Source organism: Geospiza fortis, unplaced genomic scaffold (genome assembly GCF_000277835.1).
Source record: "Geospiza fortis unplaced genomic scaffold, GeoFor_1.0 scaffold732, whole genome shotgun sequence".
NCBI classification, from domain to species: Eukaryota; Metazoa; Chordata; class Aves; order Passeriformes; family Thraupidae; genus Geospiza; species Geospiza fortis.
Genome location: NW_005054477.1, coordinates 156,682 through 178,574, shown reverse-complemented (window position 1 = coordinate 178,574; position 21,893 = coordinate 156,682). Strand labels below are relative to the sequence as shown.

General features: G+C 38.3%; 1 long non-coding RNA gene across 1 annotated transcript in view; it reads right to left on the bottom strand.

The window, feature by feature from the left end:
- Nucleotides 1-13,826: 13,826 nt before the first annotated feature.
- Nucleotides 13,827-21,893, bottom strand: part of LOC102043090 — a 111,104-nt gene continuing 103,037 nt past the window's right edge. Inside the window, exon 3 of the long non-coding RNA XR_004082481.1 lies at nucleotides 13,827-13,953. This is a non-coding gene — a long non-coding RNA (uncharacterized LOC102043090). The remainder of the gene's footprint in view (nucleotides 13,954-21,893) is intronic.

Sequence of the window (21,893 nt, the reverse complement as noted above, 5' to 3'; positions counted from 1 at the left end):
CACTTCTGCTTCTTAAAAGCTTTGTCTGGCCCTAGGAGCCCTAGAAGGTTCTAAGATGTGAGCTCCAATGTCTGCTTTGTGGTTTACCAAGAAAGTGTGCTATGTGACAAAAACATATCAGAAAGCACTCAGCGCAGAATGAATGCAAATATTTTTTTCAATAGAAAATATTTAATTTTTTGTTTGGTGGTTGTGCCTCAGACATGCAGCAATAATTCAAAGTTTAATTTTACCCCCTGCCTCCAAAATTGTCTCCAGTCTAGAGTAAGATATTTCCTCTCTTTTCTTTTTTAATGTAACATTTGCATGGATACACTTATAAAAGGAAATCAGATGCCTGAGAAAACAAACAAACCAATACAAATAATTCAAACTATGCAAAGACAGAAGAAAATAACCCACAAGAGAACGAAAAATGATAATTTCAATGTTTTCAATTGAAAAATAATTTTGGAAGAGGGTTGCCTTTGTAAATAGCTGGAAAACTTTGACCCAAAGAGAATTTAGTCAATATGTGCTAGCGTATTTAAACTAAGATGTTCCACAGAAGCATCTCTATATTGATGATATTTTGAAATTTCAAGGTTTCTGTGGTCATTTTCTGATGAGAGAAGTTAAAAAAAATAATAAGGAGGAGAAGTACTGAAAAGCAGACCCTTATGATAGGAGAATATGTTTTACAGCAATTTCAACTCTGGAGGTATGGCAGAGACTTCTGAAAGGCTTTTGCTTTTATGCTTGTTTTTTTCTTTTTCTAATGCACATCAGAAACACACTCCAGCTGTTTTCGGGAATTGGAGGTGTCCAGTCTATCTCTCTGATCATCTCCAGCTCATTATAATGTGACCTGTGGGCCTGTGTTGTGCTGTGCCCTGCAGTCCTTGTGCTCCAAACACCCTAACTAGGGACTTGTTGCCACATGCAGACTGGATGGGACCTGCAGCTATTTTCTTTTGTGGGCAACCCAGAGCACAGACAGGGGGACCGGAGGCGCCTACTGTACCACGCCAGGGAGTTGGGCTGCTCCCAAGTCTCTCCATCTGAAATTCAAGCTCCATTTGCCATTTCCCCGCCAGCTTTATTTCAATTTGCATACACCTATGGTGGGAGAATAGATGCACTGTGCATAAATGTCCTAACTGGCACACAAACAAAGATGTTTATACATAAGCAAATTCATCCTTTGTTGGCTATTAGAGTCATTAGTCTCTTTCAAACACTTGAGTCGTTCCATTCATGGAGCAGAAAAAGTACCACTGACCTCAGCGACCCATCACAGACAAACCAGTGAGCAGACAGTGATGGAGAAAGGAAGCAAATTCTCACTTGGAAATAAAATAAATTAAAAATCGATGAGCTTAAAATTGTTTGTATAAACTGTTTAAAGAATCACAACTCACAACTTCATGAGGAAACTCATTTTTTAAAGAAATTACCAACGAAGAATGAAGATTGGGTCTTGGTCTGAAGCTCATTGTAGTCAATGGAAAGAATCATGGTTTAGTGGGTTTGGTGAATGCTTCCCACTTTCAAGTCTGCTTGAAAAACCACAATTTCAAACCCTTTCAACTATGCAAGGAGATGGACCATCTTTCTAAAACACTTAGAGATATTGAATATCCACAGGCAAGGAAAGTCAGTTTGAAGAGATACATTGGCACATAAGGGAAAAGGGGGTATATGGGGAAATGAAGGAAAAATAAGACATTATTTTCTTCATGTCCCTGCAGAGTGGGATGCAGGACAGAGAACATAAATTTAGGCCTGTGCTGCTGGGAACAGGAGAGGTGTCAGAAATCACACATTTTGCAGTGTGTTCCTCTACAAGAAAGTCCTTTGAGAGAAAAGCCTCTAAGTGTGTGAGCAGAACCCATAAAATTTTACACCCACCCCCCCAAAAAAGGAAGAATCGAGGGTCCAAGCCTGCCACAGAAACCTCGACCCTTCGTTTAAATTTGTCTGCAATGCTTTTACAAGACATAGGTTTAAAAAGGCTGCGTGCTTGCAGTAAAAAAATTACATCTATAACTTTTTCATTGTAGCAAGCTGTTCTTGCCAGTGCCAAGATATTATTTTTTATACACAACAGCGTGCATATATAGTTTTAAAATTCTGTACAGTAGTTGCATACCAAACTCTTCACTGTTTATATAATTTTTCATGTCAAAATGCATTCTGTGTTCCAGAAAAAAATGGAATGTATAATATTTTAATCATTTTGCATAAATTGTGTTTACTGTGGGTTTTAAAAAAGCCTTTCCCTTCCAACTACTAATCTGATTGAAAACAATTATGCTTCTGGCACAAGACTCTGAGCAATATTCAGCACAAATTACATTTCATTCTATTATTAATAGATGTGATATGTGAGAAATGAAGATGTATGGCTACTTGTTTCTGTTTATCATTATAGCAATGCCATTCCTATTTTCCTTCTTTTATATATGCTTTTTAGAACCTTTGAGTTGGATATCTATGTGTTTATGATCTCTTATCCAAAGGGCAAAATGACAATGAAAATAAGAGCAGCTATCCTGTTACAAGATTAATTTGGGTATGATAAATGAGTGTTTTTAGAATGAATTGCATAGGTTACCACTTAAACAGGTCTTGGCAGCAAACCAACCCTTTTCTTCAAGAAAAAGGGGGGGAAAAATGTAGAGAATGTATAAATGAGTTGATTGCCCCAGGATGTCTCTCTCAAGAAGGATTAGAGAAACCTACTGGGGCATTTTCTATCCTCACAAAAGCACTATTTGTGCTGCAAAAGTTCACCCCGATAATCATGTTACTACAGAAAAAAAAGAAAATAAAAAGGTTTTCTGCTCCTGTATAACCCTTATAAGACATTTGAAGTCATAGGAGCCACTAAGTCAGCTGTACACTGCAGGCCCAGCCTATCCAAAGAGTGGGAGTGAGAACAAGTTCTCTCAAATACTCTTCAGCAAAGACATGGAAAGCCAAACAATACATTTTCCTGCTATCATTGAAAAAGTACTGTGAAATTGAGCTGCACAGTCCAGGCACAGCTTTGTCAGGGCTGTGCAGGTTTTAACTTCCAGGTTTCAACTGCACTGTGTCTTTAGGTTCAGGCTATGGTTGGCCTCACATGCACACTGTAAGGAAAAAACCAGCAGCAGTATTTGAGGGGCAGCTCCCGGTCATGCACATTCTTACTCCTAAAGCTGTTTGTTCCAAGTGAGACACAGGGATTTCTGAAATGCCCAATCAGTTATGAGTAAGACTCCAGCATGGCTTAAGGCCAGTCATGATATACATTTGATGAGACGGGACATCTGTGTTTCAGTTTGGTCTCTTTATAAGAAATTTATTGGCAGGAATAAGTCTAAACCGGGTATGTGACAAGACAACTGGAATATTTTTTGGTGGAGCCTTGTAATTTTTCTTCCCTTTGCTTTGTTTTTCTTGCAAGATTTCTTCCTATAGCTATTTAATGAAGATAGACTGTCTTCTTCACCTTGATCACTGCATTTTTTCCTCTAATCTTTCTGTACTTAAAACTTTTAAAGCTGCCATAGCTGTTCAGTTCCTTTCTGTAAAAGACATCAGTAGAAATTTATGGAAATATTATAAGAAAAATGGAAAGAAAAAGGGAACCATCCTCCCAGCAGAATATAATCAGATTTTCTGAGGGCACAGCTGATAGGGCTCTTCTCCATGTTTTTTTTTTACTTTATCCCATTTATTCTTTACTTATTTGGCTCAAAATCCAGTAACATTAAGCTTCAAATTTTGCCTTTTTTTGGATGTGCAAAAAGATGCCTCATTAAAAAAAGGTGTATTAGCTGTTAATTTTGCTGTGGTCTGCTAAGCCCTAGGTGATTAAAAACTTTAGCTTTTTCTATACCTTCTTGTGTTCAAAGACTTGAACTGGGCAAGAAAAAGCCAAACAGTGGAACAAGGTGTAGCAAAAAGTAGGGACAAAGAGAAATGTTGGAAACCTGATAAGGAAAACCAGAGATGAGAGAAAGACTGGTGATGGGCATATGCTTAGAATAGAATGAACAGATTTTTCAAAGGTGAGAGGACTTGAAATGGCATCTAAACAACCTGAACACAGACACTGTCTCTGTGCTGTCTCCAGATATTTTGTTCATATCAGAGTGCTCTGTTCATTAAAATTCATGCATCTACAAACAAGCAAAACAAAAGGCCCAAAACCAGATAAACAAACCAATCAAATACTAATGCATAACAGAGGGGAAAATAAAAGGAAAAGTTGCCTCCCTGGCCCCAGCTGTTCATATTTATATTCACTTGGCAGACACTTGAAAGAGTTTCTATCTGATGCATTCGTGAATGTCTGAGGGGGAAAAAATGATCCTGGATAGATTCATACCAAGATATTGTTATATTTTGTGGCAATCACAACCATCTTGATGATATATTCTATTTCTGTTGTTCTGTGTTTCAGCTACACTATGAGTTTATGGGTTGAAAAGGACAAGAATGTGGCTTTCAGAAGCTATTTTAGGATGACCTGTGAAAAGGATTGCCATCGGTCCATGGCATGTGGTTCATATCAGCATGTAGAGAAGGATACAGGTATTTTTTAAGTGTGAGAATGGTATGCTCACTTCTGAAACAAGTGCTAGAGGAACACTTTTGTTAAGTAGGAATGGAAACATGGCCTCGTGGACCAGCCTTTGGGTAGCAAAACAGGATGTCAGCTACTTTGTTCTACTTGCCCCTGGCACAGTATTTGCATATGAATGAACTGTCTTGAATTTAAATATAAGCCATCCAAAAGAGCTGGTGCTCAGTCCAAACAAAATAAGTAATTTCCCTGAGATCTGAAGAGAAGGTAAATTTATTCATAAAATTATGACTGTGGATTGTGGTTCTGCCACTTATATTTGAGTGTTGAAGACAGCAGTCAAATTTCCCACTGTGACACAAACCACTATTGACAACAGAGAAACGTGTCTATGTGCAAAGCTCTCCGGCATGTATGCTGTCATAAAATTTATGACTGACTTTAAGACAAAGAAAATTCTGATTACAGGCACTCCTTGGAAAGGGTGAGTGAAAAAAATATTAATTCCATTTATATTTTGCATTTCAGTTAACAAGACAGCCTCATCTAAAACCCAGTTAAGCAAAATATTATATTCCAATTTTTTTCACTGAACACTGGGACCCAGGGTCCTCGGAGACTCAGATGTTACATGCACCAAGGAATATATAATTCCTGCCCCAAATAATTTGCAATATAAACCTCTGAACCATTAGTGCATAACTGAGACTTTTTTTTAGACCTACAGATATCAAAGCAAGTACTTGTTTGTGCCTGAAAACTGAAGACTGTAGCAGCATTTGGAATCAGAAAAAGCAAATGAAAAAATGTCTACCATTCACCATTGAGACTTTAAGGAAGTAAACAGAATGATCATTAAATCTTGTCAAGCAAGATCCTCTTCCACATATAAATTTCAAACTTCCAGCCAGATGCAGGTGCAGATGCTGCCACTCTAAAAATAAATCCCAGATTCTGCTTTGAATATTCTGAGTTCCCTGATTTTGTTTGCTTAGAAACATAGGATGATTAGGGTTGGAATGCATCATTAAAGATCATTTAGGCCAACCCCCAAAGGGTTGGGCATTGTCCCTGGTCGCCCTTACCAAGAGAGGGAGTTTTATAGCAGACAAATTCCCAGGGGCACACTGGGCAATTATGCAGGGACGTGAAGGTATGTCACATTGCTTAAGGTGCTACAGCTCCAATCTCATACAGTTTTGGAGGGAGGTAGGAAGATTGGTCAGGAACAAAGTGTATGTATGTCTGGACACACAATGTCTTTCCAGGGTCAGTATTTGATAGGGTTGGGTTGTTCTGCACTGCTGGTTACAAGTTGCTCTGTTCAAAGGATCAAGAACTATGAAATAAAAAAACTTCTCAAGAAGTCCTGTTAAAAACACAGCAAATGCATCCCTCATTTGGCTTTTGGTTGTTTACACCCCATGCTACAGATGGTGTATATCATATAGATAATAAACACTTGCAAAGAAATGTCACGTACCCTGTTGACCATTCAAAGCAATTTGCTTTTCTTGGCTTGGTTTGGTTTTTTTTTAATTATTTTTCCTGTTTTAATGCTGCTTCTGACAGCAGATACCAAGTCACCTCAGTCACCAGAAAACAAGTGGTTCTGATTTTTCTTCATTGTTAGTTGGATGTTTGTGGTTTTGCAGTCCTGGTTGTTAAAGTTCATTCAAAAGCAGCCCAAGGTAAGCATCCAAAGACTCTTTTCATATTCACTCATTTCTAACATTTTCTCCCTTCTCAGTAAAAAAAAAATTATTCCAGGCCTGCAAGGACTGAAAGACATTGTGGTCACCTCTGTGTGCTTCAAGAAACACAGGAGAGTTGTATGAATGCTCAAATGAGAAGGAGGAAATCCTGAGCTGTCCAAAGGACTTTGAACTTGCCCACTGAGCACAGCAAACTGTGTATCCAAAGAGCAGTGGTTGCAAAGGGACACATGTGCTTAGCACAGGCACAGGATGGGCCACCTGCTTTGGGACTCCAAGCATCCAACCATTTCTCGTGTCTTTATTAACTTAAAACTGAATTATTACTCAGCTCTTCATCTCTGACTATGCCTATGAGGCACTCTGAAACCGCTTCTAATGCAGTGTTTCAAGAAATATGTAATGCAGAAACAACTTTGATACTAAGTGCAAATTGAAGCACTCCAGGCTATATTTTTGTATGATATTTTTGACCTTAGGTAATAACAGTTGTTGGAGAAGCCTGGTCATTTGTACAGTGCTGTCCTGCAAGAAACAGAAGGAGGTATTGAGGTTCCAATGAAATAAACATACTTTCTTAGGTAATCTAAGTCAGTATTTCTGTTACTGAAGCTCAAAAAGCCATAATACACAAACACTTTCATAAACAGATTAAAAAAGAAAAAAAAACTTCTGGAAATGGGGATTTTATATAGATAAATATAGTATTTATTGTAATGTTCAGACATTGGAAAACAGATATAATGTCTATTGGACTTTGGAAGAATGTGACCGAAATTATCACTGGAGAAAGGACATTTACTTTCACTTGGGCTATCACTGGACTTGGGCAGCAAGAGCCTAATCACATCTAATATTTTCTCTCATCAAAATGTTCCCAGTACTTAAAATTAGTCTTCTTTTTACAGCCCCTTTCACTAACCTTGGTCAAGGTACTAATTCATACAATGACCAAATTGAAGGAACATGGAGTTAGACAGCAGGAAGTCCAAAGATCTCCATTTCAGTTGCATCCTGTTATACCTGTATCCACTGCCAGAGCTGAACACACAAAGTCCAGAGCTTTGGAAAAAACGTTTGCCATCAGCTCATTGCTAAAAATTCCAGGGCAACCATTCTGCTCAGCTTGTTGCCACCACCTGGAAGTAAGCAAATTTTCTAACTCTGTTTTCAGCTTAGATAACTAGATAAGTTGTGACAGAGTTTGAGTGGATTGTGCAGCCACTCAAAGCCAAAGACTGGAATTCTTCACAGAACACAAAAACAAATCCCACTGTATTTAATTAGCAGGAAACCCACACTTTTTTCCCTCAATAAAAAGATGCAGATTTGCAAATGTAAGTGACTTGATTTTTTTCAATTTGCATTTATTAGACATGGATGGAAATCCGTTGACCTGGTGAGGTAGTTTGGGTGTTTTAAGGGATGGTGAGAATACAACCCCTGTAGCTGCCGCTATTGCTTTTATATAAACTGCTCTCATACCTATTGCACTTCTGAATTTTCTTCCCAGCCTACAGAACACACACAAGTTTTAGTGTCTGAATATTGAGAAAACATGTAGATACAGAAGGAGAAAAGCTATCAAAAAGGCTGTTAAGAAAGAATAAAAATTACCAGCAAGGTCTTAGCAGAAGCAAATCTCTTTTGGACCAGACTTCGTGCAGTGAGTACTGAGAAACTTATATAATTGGACTGACAGTTTGTTGGTTTCTTTTCCAGCATCTGGTTGTCACTTGAACTACAATGCAGCTCCAATTATATTTTATAGGGAGCAATTTCATTTTTATAGTTTAGGAATCCTTTGGAATTAGTTTGTGAAAGGAAATAAAATATTTTAAAAAATAAAAGGAGAAAAAGAAAAGAAGAAAAAGATTGGCTGGCCTCAGCGCTTCTAAAGAGAAAGTGATATCAGAAATCCTAACCAAGACTGGCTGTTTATAATAGCTGCTACTGAAACTGTTAATTCAAAGCAGTGCCCTGAAATATCTATCAGTCTTGTCCTCCCTGCCCATTTAAGGGGAAAGAATGAAATCCCAACAAATTATTGGGGAGCAGTCCAAAAGTCTCATCTCTCCTCTGCACAAGCTAGTATGCCTCAGGAATGAAGACCTCAAATGACAAAATGACTCCTTCTCTTTCTCTTCTGAGCAAATCCATCCTCTTGGTGCTGGAATGAAGGACAAAACTATTGTCCTTCATCCTGAATGCAGCACAACCCCTCTGATCTCTTGCTTACAGATGATGGATGTCCAGCTCATACAGAGCAGCAAAATTAGTAACACTCAGTGTTTGCTGAGAGTAACCTAATTTTGCAGCCTCAGATACCCAGCAGCTCTCCTCAGTGAAAGTTTGGGAAATTTCATCTTTGGGAGACTGGAGTACAGTTTTTTCTCAGAGATGGTCTTTGCCTCAAGAATTGATTCCTGCCAGTAACTTTAGTCTGTACAACAGCATTTCCTGGTGCATCCTATTCTGACCTGAGTTTATTTTATACAGCACAGTAATTTACAGTGGCCTTTTTACCTAAGCAAGGCAGCAGTGGGGAGGTGGGTTGAGCAGGAGGAGGTGCAGCAGTGACAGGAAGATGCAGGCCAATTCAGTAGCTCTTTTTTCTGCTGTCAGCAGTGAGACAGTGGCAATAAGTTACAGCCTGGACGTCACTAAGCACCACTGACCCCTGCCAGGCTGAATTACCTTCAGTTCTATTCTGGCTAATAAAAGTTATATTTTTGGTCTGTACAAGGAAAAAGCATTGATGCAGATATGACATAAAGATCCCGTGATTAAACAAGCCGCTGAGAATGAGCTTGTGCAGGTCTCCTAATTCAGGTGCAGCTTCACACATCTTTGGATATCCTGCTTTTGGAGGCAAAAAAGAATAAGACTCTCCCCTACACTACACTGAGATGACACAAAAACAAGTACCTTGACATCAGGTTCATTATATGATGGAAGCATTTCCTATTTGTGTTCTCATATCTAGTTGTCTGCTTGTCTGTAAAAAACTGCCTGCACTATCACATTTATGTCCTTCTTGCATCTAGGGAGCCAGCATTAGAGGATACATAAATCATTACATGGTCCAGTAGTCTATTAATTTGGAGGAAGGAAAGGAAATTTATTTAATTAAGCAAGTGGCATGCTACACTGCTGTTACACAGTCAAGTGATAGTTTTGTATTAACTATTCAGATTCAAATGCTTCTGAATTGCAACAGAAAGCACATTTCCACTAGGCCTTCAGACTGTCTTGTCTCAGACAAGTCAGAAAAAAATCAGGCTCTTGTTTTCTTTAACATATAACCTAGGACAGGTGCCAGTCTTTTCCTCCATTTGCTCAGAACCTCAGCCAAATCAGTGGCCTTTTAGATGACTTTACCTGTATTTTTATTTATAGTTTCAACCTTTCAATGGCAGATGCTCCCAAATGATAAGCCTGTTCAAATAGCACAATGCAGCTTTAGAGTTTTAAACAAAGAATAGTCCCATTGACTCTGACAGCTTTCTACCCTTTTAAATCTGAAGCAAGACAGACTGAAATATGTTCCTTCATGTGCAGGCTGTGGTTAATTATCAGAGATGCATATATATTTGTCTAAGAATATTATTTAGTCTTTACCATTTACAGTAATGTTTTGAGAAGAGCCTGATTCATCCCTGTGCAACCTCTTTCCATGACCGTGAATCTATTAAATCTTTTTTGTGCTTGAACATTTTGGCTCCATCGACAAGCTGTTTTTATCACTTTCTCTTTATAAAAAAAACCAGATTGGTTTGAGGGGTTTTTTGTTTGTTTGCTTGTTGGAATTTTCTTTTTGTTGGTTTTTGTCTGTTTGTTGATTTGTTTTTTGGGGTTTTTTTCAACAGAAGATATGCCGTATAGTTGCAAGCTCTTTTAAAATTGCAAATCGAGTGCTTTCATCCTATCCTATTCACTGATGATTTTGTCCTTAAGCCTTGCAACAAGCTCAAACAAGATAAACATTTCACAGGTTACAGAGAACTCTTTGAAGGAGTCACCTCATGTTTGGAGGTGTGACACAGGATCACAGAAATATTTCACCATCAACTTTGCAAAGATTTACATCAATAAAGAAGCAATTTTAGTAGCATTCCTTCAGGGTACATTTTGCAAGTGTCTTACATAATGATAAAATTAGACATGCAATTCTTCATTTGGGTTATCTGTAGAAGCCCTAGTTACCTTTCAAAAAGACAAGTTTCAATAAACACTGTTTCAATGCTTGCTTATGGAATTAAAACTTTTTTCCTGTGCTTTCTTTAAACATATCATGTTTCCAGGGCTATTTAAAGTGTTTTTCTCCTTAGCAGTGGTGGAGCTACAGGGGATAAAAACTTCAATACAGCATTTAGCCCCACAATAGCAGCAGTGTTCCTGCTGCAAGTGAAAGTTGTTTATGCTACTACCTTCCATATTTGAGGAACAGAAAAACCAAGGCTAGTGAGGGGCAGATCTCATCCCCTCACATGATGCAGGTCAGTGGAAGGCCAAGTTTGACAACTCAGCTGTGATATAACCTTGAATGGAGTAGAAGAGTCAATTCCCCCTCTTACAATCTAAAGTCTGGAGCAGGCCAAATCTGCATTCCCCATCACTCTGCTGTTCCACAGAGCTTTGTCTTTTCCTGCCAAGTCTCTGAGCAGAAGAGCAAAGTCACAGCTTTTACAGGCACATTGCTAGCACCATGTAAGTCCTGCCCTGCACAGCGGCTTGGAAAGTGATGACAATGCTGCAAAGATCAGACACTGAATGGGGGCTGTGTGGGGAGCTGTGAGGAAGCTGATAGTGTTTAAAGCAGTGACATTCCCCCAAAGATTTAGGTGAAGAAGCTTGGCATGAACTTAAATAGACAGATGCTTTTAATGATTGTGAAGAGTCGGGAAACTTTTTTCTTATAGTACCTTTTTTGTCAATGAGGGCTACTAAAGCAAACAGTCATCCATGATCCCACTGTGTAATTGCTTCCATTTTGTTTAGGCAGTTTAACCTCCCTTTAACCCCTCTGACTACTGTTCAAGACGAAACAAAATGACTTTGATGATCTTAGGCCAGCAATAATAATAAACTCCTCTGGTGTTGTAAACCTCTTTGTGTGAAGGACAGAGAGACTGATTACTTCTCCAAACTGTTTGTGCTCTGTGATTGATAACGACCAGTTGAAATTCCCCTTGCTTTTCCCTGTGTACCTCCATACAAGGGTTATTTAATCCACTGGCACTTGGGAGGAGTTTACCTCGAGGCATGGTGTGGGTTCAAAGGCACAATGAAGAATGGCTTTCCATAGAGAAGTTTTGGGGCCAGAGCCTTCCAAAACCTGCAGTCTCCTCTCTTGTATAAGAAGCTGGGAGTTAGTTCCCTGACTAGCACAAAGCACTTCAGTTGTGATGCATTTGTTTTATTGCCAGGGTATATCAGTTTCATTAAAGCTTGTTCTGGAGTATTGTTAGCCATTCAAAGAAAAAGCTGTGCCATTCAAATGCTCTCATCACTTTTTGCTGCTGACAGATCCGAGGCATCTCCAGACCACTCAAACTCCATCACCACTCAAACTATCCATACCTGCAATTCCAGTGTGACAGCGTGCTCTGCAATTACCACAAAGTGCAGGAGGCTGGGAGAAAGACATGCCGTGGCAAGAAATGTCTTTTAAAAATATGCAGAGTAAACATATTGCTGAGTTAAATTGACTTGATTTGCATTCATAAATAAGGTAAGGTGAATGTAATTATGCTGTGGCCGTGGACTAAAGGTCACATGTCATGATTTTTAATTATAAACACTCTAACAGCAAAACAGCAATGATGCATGGATCTGCGAGGCCATCCATTTAGTAAAGTTTTAAAATCCTCAAACTCCCACAGATGTGTGGGCATCCCTGGGTAGGGGAGAAAGCAGAAGAGAGAGAGTTCCCTCTCCTTAAAGTCTGTCTTTCGTCAAGTCTGCTGTCTTTGGAAATATATGATTAGCTATATTGTCTGGTGAAATGAAGTTTCCAAAGTAAATTGCCATTAATTTAATATTAGTGCTTCAGATTACCCAAATTCTTCTTTCAAACATGTTTCAAAAGAAGAAAAAGGTAAGTTTCTTTTCAAAGCCTTTGGCTATTCTGGCTCTGTGGCTGTTGCTGCAGGATTTAACCATTCCTTTCAAGTATGAATGGTCAGAAGTTTTGAGATGAAAAGAACACGCAAGAAATCTTTAAACATTAAAAAAAGATATTCAGCCATGTAACTTGAGCCATTATTTAGTTATTAGAGTATCTAGTAGGCAGACATATCAACAAATAAATCAAAGTTATGTGGAGAAATTCTTGTACTCCCACTGCTGATGGATCTACACTGCCCCTACAATTCTGCTGAGTGTGTGATTCTGGGATCAGTCTACACTGGACTAAATTATGTTATTTTGTGAGGTTTTAGCTCTGTACAGTAGCTTCTGCTGAATTGTTTTAAGCCTAGGTGGACTGGAGCGAACTCCTAAAAACTTTATCAGAGTGAAGAGACATTAAACAAAGCAGGGTTTCATTTTATTTTGTGTTTCTTTCAAGGAAACTAGAAAAGTTCATGCCTAGTATTAGGCTTAAATTTTCTTACTTTTTTTTTGGAGTTACCAGATTTTAGGAAGGAAAAAAGTCTGAAATTTAAAGAGCATTTGTTCCTCAGAAACGGGGGCTTCACCAGCTTGTATAAAGAACTGAAGCAAAAAATGTGAAGTGCAAACATATATGACACAATAATGAACACATGTGAAGCATGGAATCACAGAAAAAGAGGAATTCTAGGCTGATGTTTGGAGTGCATCTGTCTCTTTACTGTTTAATGTGGCAAAGTGTCCCCTAAATTTTTGCTTTCCACGTGGATTCAGCAAGATATGAACTTTAATGTCAAGTTTATGCCTGGGGAAAATCTTACTATTTACTGAGGACAAAGTAATATGAGGACAATATTTCACTGCAAAGTGAGATCAATTAATTATTTGAAATAGTGTTCTCACAGCTGTAACATTCTTCACCTGAAGTTCAGACAGGTGCATAATTCTTCCCTGTCTTTGAAAACCATCAAAGGTTTTTCTTTTGGCACTTGCTTTAAAACCATAGTCCTCACTGATCGCTACAAAAAGGGGTAAAACCAATAGCTCACTAAAAAGGGAAAGATCAGAAGAGTAAGGTGATAATTCACAGCAGCAAGGACCACCTCAGGAAGAAGATGCCTCAGCAGACTCTGGATTTCAGTGTTCTTTTGCAATATGAAATGCATTAAAGAGGGTCCTCCATGGTCCAGATCTGACTCCTATACTGAAGTGACTTCAGAAAGGTCATCTTTCAGGTGCGAAGGAGATTTCTCTACTTTGACCATCTTTGCGATGATTTCTCTCACCACTTCACACATGTGCCATAAGCTTCCCTGATACAGTTTTCATACAGGTGGAAAAGATGTTTTCAAGAAAATTCCATTCTCAATCTGAACATCTATTTAAATGCAAGCAGATTTTTTCCCAAAAAAAACACGTAACAAATTAAAACATCTGCTTCAAGGGAATCACAAGTTTATTGCTGTCATAACAAGCTGACATTTGACATGCTGTACTTGGCTGAGTTAAAGCCACAGTACACCACACTCCAGACAAGCAGTGCTGGGTTATAGTTTTCTGGAACATCTGCAGAGTAAAAAATGCATGTTAGCTCTGAAGTTCAAAGAGCTCTTGAAAATGCATTCTCTAAAAACACAAACTGGAAGATGGCATATGGTTAGTTCCTCTTTTTGTTTTGTTCATAAACTTGTTTGTGAGATATAAATATCCTTAATTCTGAAACTTAATAATCTGCCCTGAACACAAACACTATCAAGCCAGGCCAAGTGAAAGATCCTTTTTTGTAATATTGTGTTCCATGGGGAAAAAAGTGTGTTTGGGGAAAAAGTAGAGAGAGAACCAGATAAGCACTTCCTGAAGTGCTCTTTCAAGTAGAACTTTACTGATGGACCAAGGAAGAATTTAATGTATTGCTCTGTTTATGGCTTACTTGGATGTTCTGCTCTGCAGTTTAGTTCCAGTTTCCTGTTTGCAAAACAGAGACCATAGTAACTCTCTGCCAGAAAATGATCTCTGAATTTGTTATGTGAACTGTCAGATCCTCCTGTAGTACCTCAGGACTGCAGGTCATGTAAACATGGAGACAGAGGGATGGAGGCAAAACCACAGAGAGGGCAACCTACCCTTTTCCTTTGCACTTAATATTTCTCAGAGAAAGGTAGAAAAATAGAAAGATTTAATTGCTACTACTTTCTTCTTACTCTGGTATCTCCATCCTCTTTCACAGATCAAGCAAGGAAATATTGCTTACCACCTCAGAAGTCAGTAGTCGTCATCCTTAATCACCAAACTATTTCTAAGATAATAACCTAAGGGAAGTAATAAATATCAAGTTTGCATGAAAATTTAACTACTGGGGGATTTTTTTTTGTAAGGTTGTTCTAGAAATCGAACATTTTTGAAAGGTTTGAAATTTTTACTTTACAGTGAAAGTCCCTATGCAGTTCAACTCTATTGTATATTGGCTTAATGGATTATCTAATCAAAACCTTACATATTTAACTCAGAGATTAGTTAAGAAGGGTCTCCATGATGTGGGGAGAGAGCTGTCTCAAGGATTTCTGGAAATATTAAATTCTAAATTCCTGTCATTTTCATTTGACCAATTATATAAATATACACAAAAACTTTAGGAGGAGACTGGTATAACCCTGTAACATTTACGTTCTTGGCAAAGTATATGCATGGAGTCAACTAAACTTGCTCTGTGGTTTTTTATAAAAGTATGAAGCACCTGAATGGGAAGGGCAATCCCTTCCAGGAATAGCTGAGGGCCTTTTGCTAAGGCTTAAAACATTGAATGTTTCTGTTTGCACTAATCAGCTGCATCAGTTGTGTATGTAGTTGACTCCTCTTAAATAAAATGGCAAAGTAGGGAGAAACTAAAGAAAAAAAAAATCAGGTACAAAAAAGACATTAATTCAGCAGCCTGATACAGAGTCAGAACTCTCAGTGGCTCTGTCTTCTCTAACCAGCCCTCGAAACACTTGGAGAACTGGCAAGCTCAGGAAGACTAATATGGTAGTGACAGCATGCTACATGGAAAACAGAGCATAGACGAAAGCAAACAGGTTGACAAAGCAAAAGATTTATGTTCATATTGTGCATACAACATTTTCACGGTACCCATTGCTTCTTTTCTTTGGATCAACTGCAGGTAGCCTTGCACACTGTGTTGTGACTTGGCTGACACGGCAGGAACAGCAACTACTTTAACACTGATCTAGGATAAGGGGAGCAGCTGCTCCCATCTAGACCCAAAGATACATTCCTTTTTTCCTTCCTTTCAAAAATCACTCTCTACCTCTGTTCTGTCAACACTCCCCTACTAAGGGTCAGGGAAAAATTTATTCCACCTCTTTTATCACATACATTCATATGTAGCACTTCATTTACTGGGGTATTTTTTGCAGGAGATGATAACTCTTAACTCTTAAAGGTTTGGAAGACTGGGTCTTCTGATCATAAGCTCTGGCTCCTAAAGGTCAGATGCTGCTTGCTTAGTTATGTCAATTTTATTACAGTCACCTCACTTTCCATGTACAATAGGCATTTGATGATTGATGTTTCGTAATGGGACATTCCTACTGAACTCTTTAAGAAATTCTTTCCCTCCATTCAAAAGTTCAAAGGAAAGAGAAAAATTGAAACAGCAATTGCATAAGATTTATGTACTGTACAGTGAGAAGCCAAATACTCTCCTGTTGAGCACAGTTATCTAGCAGCAATTGAGAACAGCATGTGGAAACCGACTTCAGGTATTCTTGGCTTGAAACTGAAGTCCATTTTTATAAAAAAATGGGAGATAAGGAGAATCAAAAAACAGACTATATAATCTTCTAGTTCAAAAGTATAAACTAATTATGCTATTTGAAGCAATACCTTAAAAAGTTATATTTATGTCTACAGTGGAGTTCATTCTTTTAGAGTCTCAAATGGGAAGTTTGTGACAAATAATTTCTATTTTCTACCCATTGAAACTGCTGTTTCTTTCCATCTGGTTATGGCTGCTAAGAATTGAATTCACAAAACCAGCTTTTGTACACCATTTCTGGAAATGTATAATTCATTTATAAATTCAGTAGAATAGACATCATTATAATCTCATCTGACCACTTGCATTTCTTGTTAGAAAAATCAAATTAATCGAAAGATCAGAACTAATTGACTGTTTTCCCAACATAAGAACAGAAAAAAATTGTTCAACTCTGAGTCATTCTTAATGGAAATTTAGTTATTTCTGTTACTATAATTAAGGTGTTCTATTTTCCCTTTTTAAATGAAGAGTTAATTGAGACTGTGTGATATTCAGACCACCAATGTCTCAGTGCTGTGATAAGTGGTATCTTTGAAGTTTTTAAAAGAGGCTCACAAGTGAAGTTTGATCAAGTGTATTCTTTATTTAGGTCCACATAAAGTTAGATATTTTTTGGTACACATGGTAAGAATTTCATCAGTACCATCCCACCTGCCTTCATGAAATGGTGCCTTATTTTTCAGCACAGCTCACTGTAATACCTGCAATGTTTAAAATTACTGGTTTTGAACTGTACATAGGGAGACCATGATTTATATGCTCTCATTCCAGGTATTCCATAAACACTTTAGCAATGTGAATTTCATTTCCAGGACAAGTGCTGCCACTTAGTTGCAAGCATACTATTTCATTCCCAGGCATTTAAAAACAGCTAGTAAAAAGTTGAATGAGAAACTGCTTAAAAATACTTATTTAAAGAGAGAAAAGTATTTATGCATGTGATCATCTGAGAATACAAAAAGTAAAGATGTTTCTAACTTTTTGAAACTTAGTCACATACCTTGAAATTAAATCTCCTTAAAAAGCAGGAGGATAACAAGGGGTTATAGGCAGTGGTTGCAGAAAAAAATAAACCATAAAAATGTGTTTGAAAGATATTATCAAAATGATCTATTTGTTAAAGCAGGCTGCAAAGGCCTAGAAACTCTGCTATAGTCTTTCCAAACTCTTGACACCTTTCATTTCAGGAACTTAGTCTCTCTCCAAATTGCATCAGGCAATATGACAGACACCTGCCATAGGTGACTTCTCTCTGCTTTCCCCCCAGAACTGTCTGTGCTGTGTTGCTTTGTGAGAGTTTAAATGCCCACAGTGTTCAAAAGCTATGGAGGAAGGCAGGGAGGAGTATTGCCAGAAAGAGTGGAAAGGAGTGAGATTTCTCATGGTTTGTGTGCATGTAATTTACACCCTGAGATTAATCTAGAACAGAGCTCAATTTTTTGGCTCCAGCAAAGATGGAAAGAAAAGCTGGTATTTAAAGGCAAAGTATAAGATTACCTGCCCCTCCTACAAAAGAAACAAATACTCTTGATTTAAGGTGCTATGTCCTCAATACCACATGATGAACCTGTGCAATTCTCTTTTGAGAGAGCTGGCAATGAAAAAACACCCCATGACCTCAAGTTACTTCATCTTCTTAGGAACTCCCATTCCCAAAAACTCTTTCCTGTCTATATCCAACTGACACTAACAATTTGAAAGCTTTCTCTAAATAAAAACAAAGAAATATTAGTAAGATTGAAAGTCCTGGTTTCCTCAAAGGTCTAAGGGCTTAAAAGGAAGACTTCAAGAAATTGTTAATAAAAGAAATAGCTCTAGCTTCTTCTCTTTAGCAATTTGTTCTGGACGATGTCAGCTTGTTGATGGAATAACAACTCAACCCCACACTTAACAGAGCTGTGTATTGTCATAAAACAATGCAACAAACCCATAAATCAAGGTGAGTGCTTTTTTTCCTGTGCCTTAAAGACTTCTTTTGAGAAGAAGCATTATGATCTCAAACTTTGACTATTCACATTTTCAGGACTTTAAGAAGGATTATAGACATAGCTTCAGTGTAACTTTTATTTTAAAGAATGAAAAAGAAAGATTTAGAAATATATTTGATTTCCACGGCAAGGGTCTGGTAATGGGAGGGAGAGAGGTCCAGGGCTGGCTTCTCTGCCTCCATGTCCAACATAGCCAATACCAGCTGGCTTCAAGATCCACCCATCCCTGCCCAAGGCTGAGAACTAAGAATAAACTTAAGCCTAGGAAAAAGCAAGTCGCAGGGCAAGGTGTTTTTCAAGATTTTTTTACTTTTCATTATCCTACTCTGATTTTCACTGGTAATAAATTCAGCTAATTTTCCCTAAGTCAGGTCTGTTCTGTCTGTGACAGTAATTGATGAGTGATTTCTCCCTGCCCTTATAGACTAATGAACCTTTCATTATATTTTTCTCTCTTCTGTCCAGCTGAGGAGGGGAGTGGGCTTTGATGGGCACCTGGCATCCATCCAAAGAAAAAACACCACGAGAAAAGAAAAAGGCAAAGATACAAACCAGCACTGACAGTGTTCTTTCCTGCCAGAGTGATTTCTGCCACGTTATGCTGACCTTGGTCGCAGCAGAAAATGCCTCAGAAGCACAAGAGCTATTAGCAAAGAAAACTTGCCTTTGACTGAATCAATGAATAGCTCCAAGACTGTCTCTCCTTTGTTTATGTATGTGTTGTTGTTTGAGTTTCTGGAGCTTGGTCATCCTAATAGGACTGAATTTTTCTGTAAGGATTGATGCTGCATACTAGATTTCCTCTATTCATCATGAAAGCACGACATACTATTGTCACAAACATAAAAGGACCTACTTAATCCAACTAGCACTGAATTCTCCACCAATTAATTTCGGGTGAGTCTCCTGGTCAGAACAAAAAATCAAGAGTCAAGCAGATGCTGGGACTGAGTTTGAATTGAGGCATTCAGTCATTGGATGACCTAGTGGACAGTCTCTTATCTCTGTGAGCCTCAGCAACCCAGCAGCACTGCTGGGGAAAGGCAGGAGCTCACTGCACACCAGAGGCTGTGCCCAGGCCTTCCAGGCTAAGCTACAAAACAGCAAAATAAGCATGCTAATACAGAAACATTTCCTTATTATTCAGCTGACCCCTCTGACTTCTTCCTCAAAGGCTGAGAGTGACCAGGAAGTCAGTGAGGAGCAAGGATGATTTCACTTGTTCTTGCTGGGTGGGCTCCACTCACTGTTTAGCTGCAGAAAATCTAACTGGGATTGCCAAAAATGCCTTTAAAAATACATTGCCAGTGTTGGCAAGACAGAAAGTACAAGCAGAAGCACCTGTGTGTGTGCTGAGCACAGCTGTACATGGACTACTAAAGTTTCCATGATGTACATGCCAGAGTGCTACCATGCTGAGCATGTCTGGCTGGGAAAGAAGGGAAAGGCAGCAAAATTCAACGAGGTTCAAATCCATGGAAGACAAGCATCACTCACAGACATTTTCCAGAGACTTCTGCACAGTCATTTCCTCTCTGAAATTGCGTAGTATCCCGTGTTCTCCATCAGTACAATTGGTTCTGCACATCTCCACAGACAGTTTATGCAACTTGTGACCTGACTTCCCCTGAGGAAACTGCTGTCCCATGGTGAGATATTATTGTCCCCATCACTGGCAACACTAATGTGAGCCAGTGGCTCTGGAACAGAGCACAAAAGTGCTGTGCATCCTCTTCAGAGCAAAATCACTCAGGTCACTTAAGGAAGCCCTGTACTATTCAATAAAAGCTAGCTATTTGATTAGAGAGGATTAGACCATTTACATAAATTATTTTCTCATTTCACATAACTAGGTTGAAGAAAACAACATAGGCAACGAGGAGCAGACTTTGCCAGGAAACAGGACTCCACTTCCCAGCTGAGTGTTCTGAGTTCTAGATAAGGGCACCTTAGAATCATGACCTCCTGTTCCTGCATTGCTGGTCATAATCTATCAAGGGAGATAAAAAAATCCCTTTACCCAGAACAAATCATAAAAGACAGTGACTGAAGGCACTCCACTGTGGTGTGGAAACAAGGAGTCCTGTCTTTCCTGAAGCAATACTGCAATGATTGGTAATTGCATCAGAAGGTATGCCAACACTGCTTTAAGTTAATTTAGTCTAGTTAGATGTGATCTAAAGGTGTCTAACAAGTCCATGAATATACTTCATTTAGGGCATGCATTTTCTGAACCACAAACAATCTTAGCTCACCTAAGCAAAGGCAAGAAAGTTAATGAAAATACTCAACAGAACAATGAATCTCTTTCCCAAACCTTATATAAAATTTTTAAATGCTTTGAAGTTTTACTGTACAGCCACTTTTAGCATAACAACATTATTATTAGCATATTATTCCCAAGCAAGTTTTGTATATGTTTAGAAAACAGATAGAAGACAGAAAACAAAACTGAAAACATACCCATCATGTAGAGATGTCTGTACAGAAAGACTCACATTCTATTTCCTAAGCATCTACCAGTGCACAATAAAACTGAAACCATATCTGATGCTTTTCTCAATAGTAGGAAAATGTCCCAGTGGTTTTGCCAGGATCACAACTGAATGCTTGTTTGGAGTTAATATAACTTCTCCTTCTCCCTTTCACTTCTTCAGTTTTATGTATCACAAACAGACTGAAAAAGCTTGTTTCAAGTATTCATAAATATTAAAAATATGCTATGCCATTCTACAGCAGTGAAGCTTGTACTCAATGTGATGCATTTAGCAATGTCCTTGAGTTACCTGTATTTAGATGTAACCTAAAACCATGGCTCTTGACCACTTTTATAGCTGTGAAGGGTCCCCTGGCTCCTTTCACTTGAGCAGGGGTGTTAACCCCAGTGTCCTGGCTTGCTTCCAGCTTACATAATGATATTATGCTGCCTTAAATTCTCCAAGAGGTCCTAACTGTAGAAGCTGTTCTTCACTTTCTCTTCCTTGAGAAACATTGCCAGCAGAACATGCCTACCAATCTGTGTCTGAGAGCTGGCCAAATTTCCCCATTGGAGTAAAAGGTCTCTGTCTATAATATATAAACTTATTCAGACATGCACACCTATGTGTCTGGGTTTTTGTGCTGATTGCTTGGATATGGATAAATATGGATAAATATATGGCTAAATACACATGAACATATTTAGAATTGTTCTGGAATGGTCTTTTTAGCAGAAGGAAATATTTTTCATCTTTGGCTGAAACTGGCTATGGCATTTTTGAAAGAATTATGTAATATATGGAACAAAAAAAGAACAAAACCTAAGAGGATTTAATTAAGTGACATAAGATGCCTATGGCAGAGGCAGGAACTTAACCCAAGTCTCAAGATTTCAGCTTTCAGTATGACATCATTTCTTTCCTTGAAGAAACACTAAGTAATATAGTGCAAAATATATAACCAAGGTATTGATATATATAATATAATGCAGGGTATGTAATGAAGAATGTATAGTATAACAAAGAAATATAGTGATCTAATCTCATCTCTGAAAAGAAATTTCTTTTGGAGGGAAAAGAAAGAAAGTATAGTATCTATTTTGGAGTTGAATACTTCTTCAGCAGTAAGAAACTGGATGCCTCAACCTTCACTCCATTTCTGCCCTTCAGTCACCATTTTCACTTCATTCTACTCCTCTAATTCTAAGGATAAAGCTGCCATAG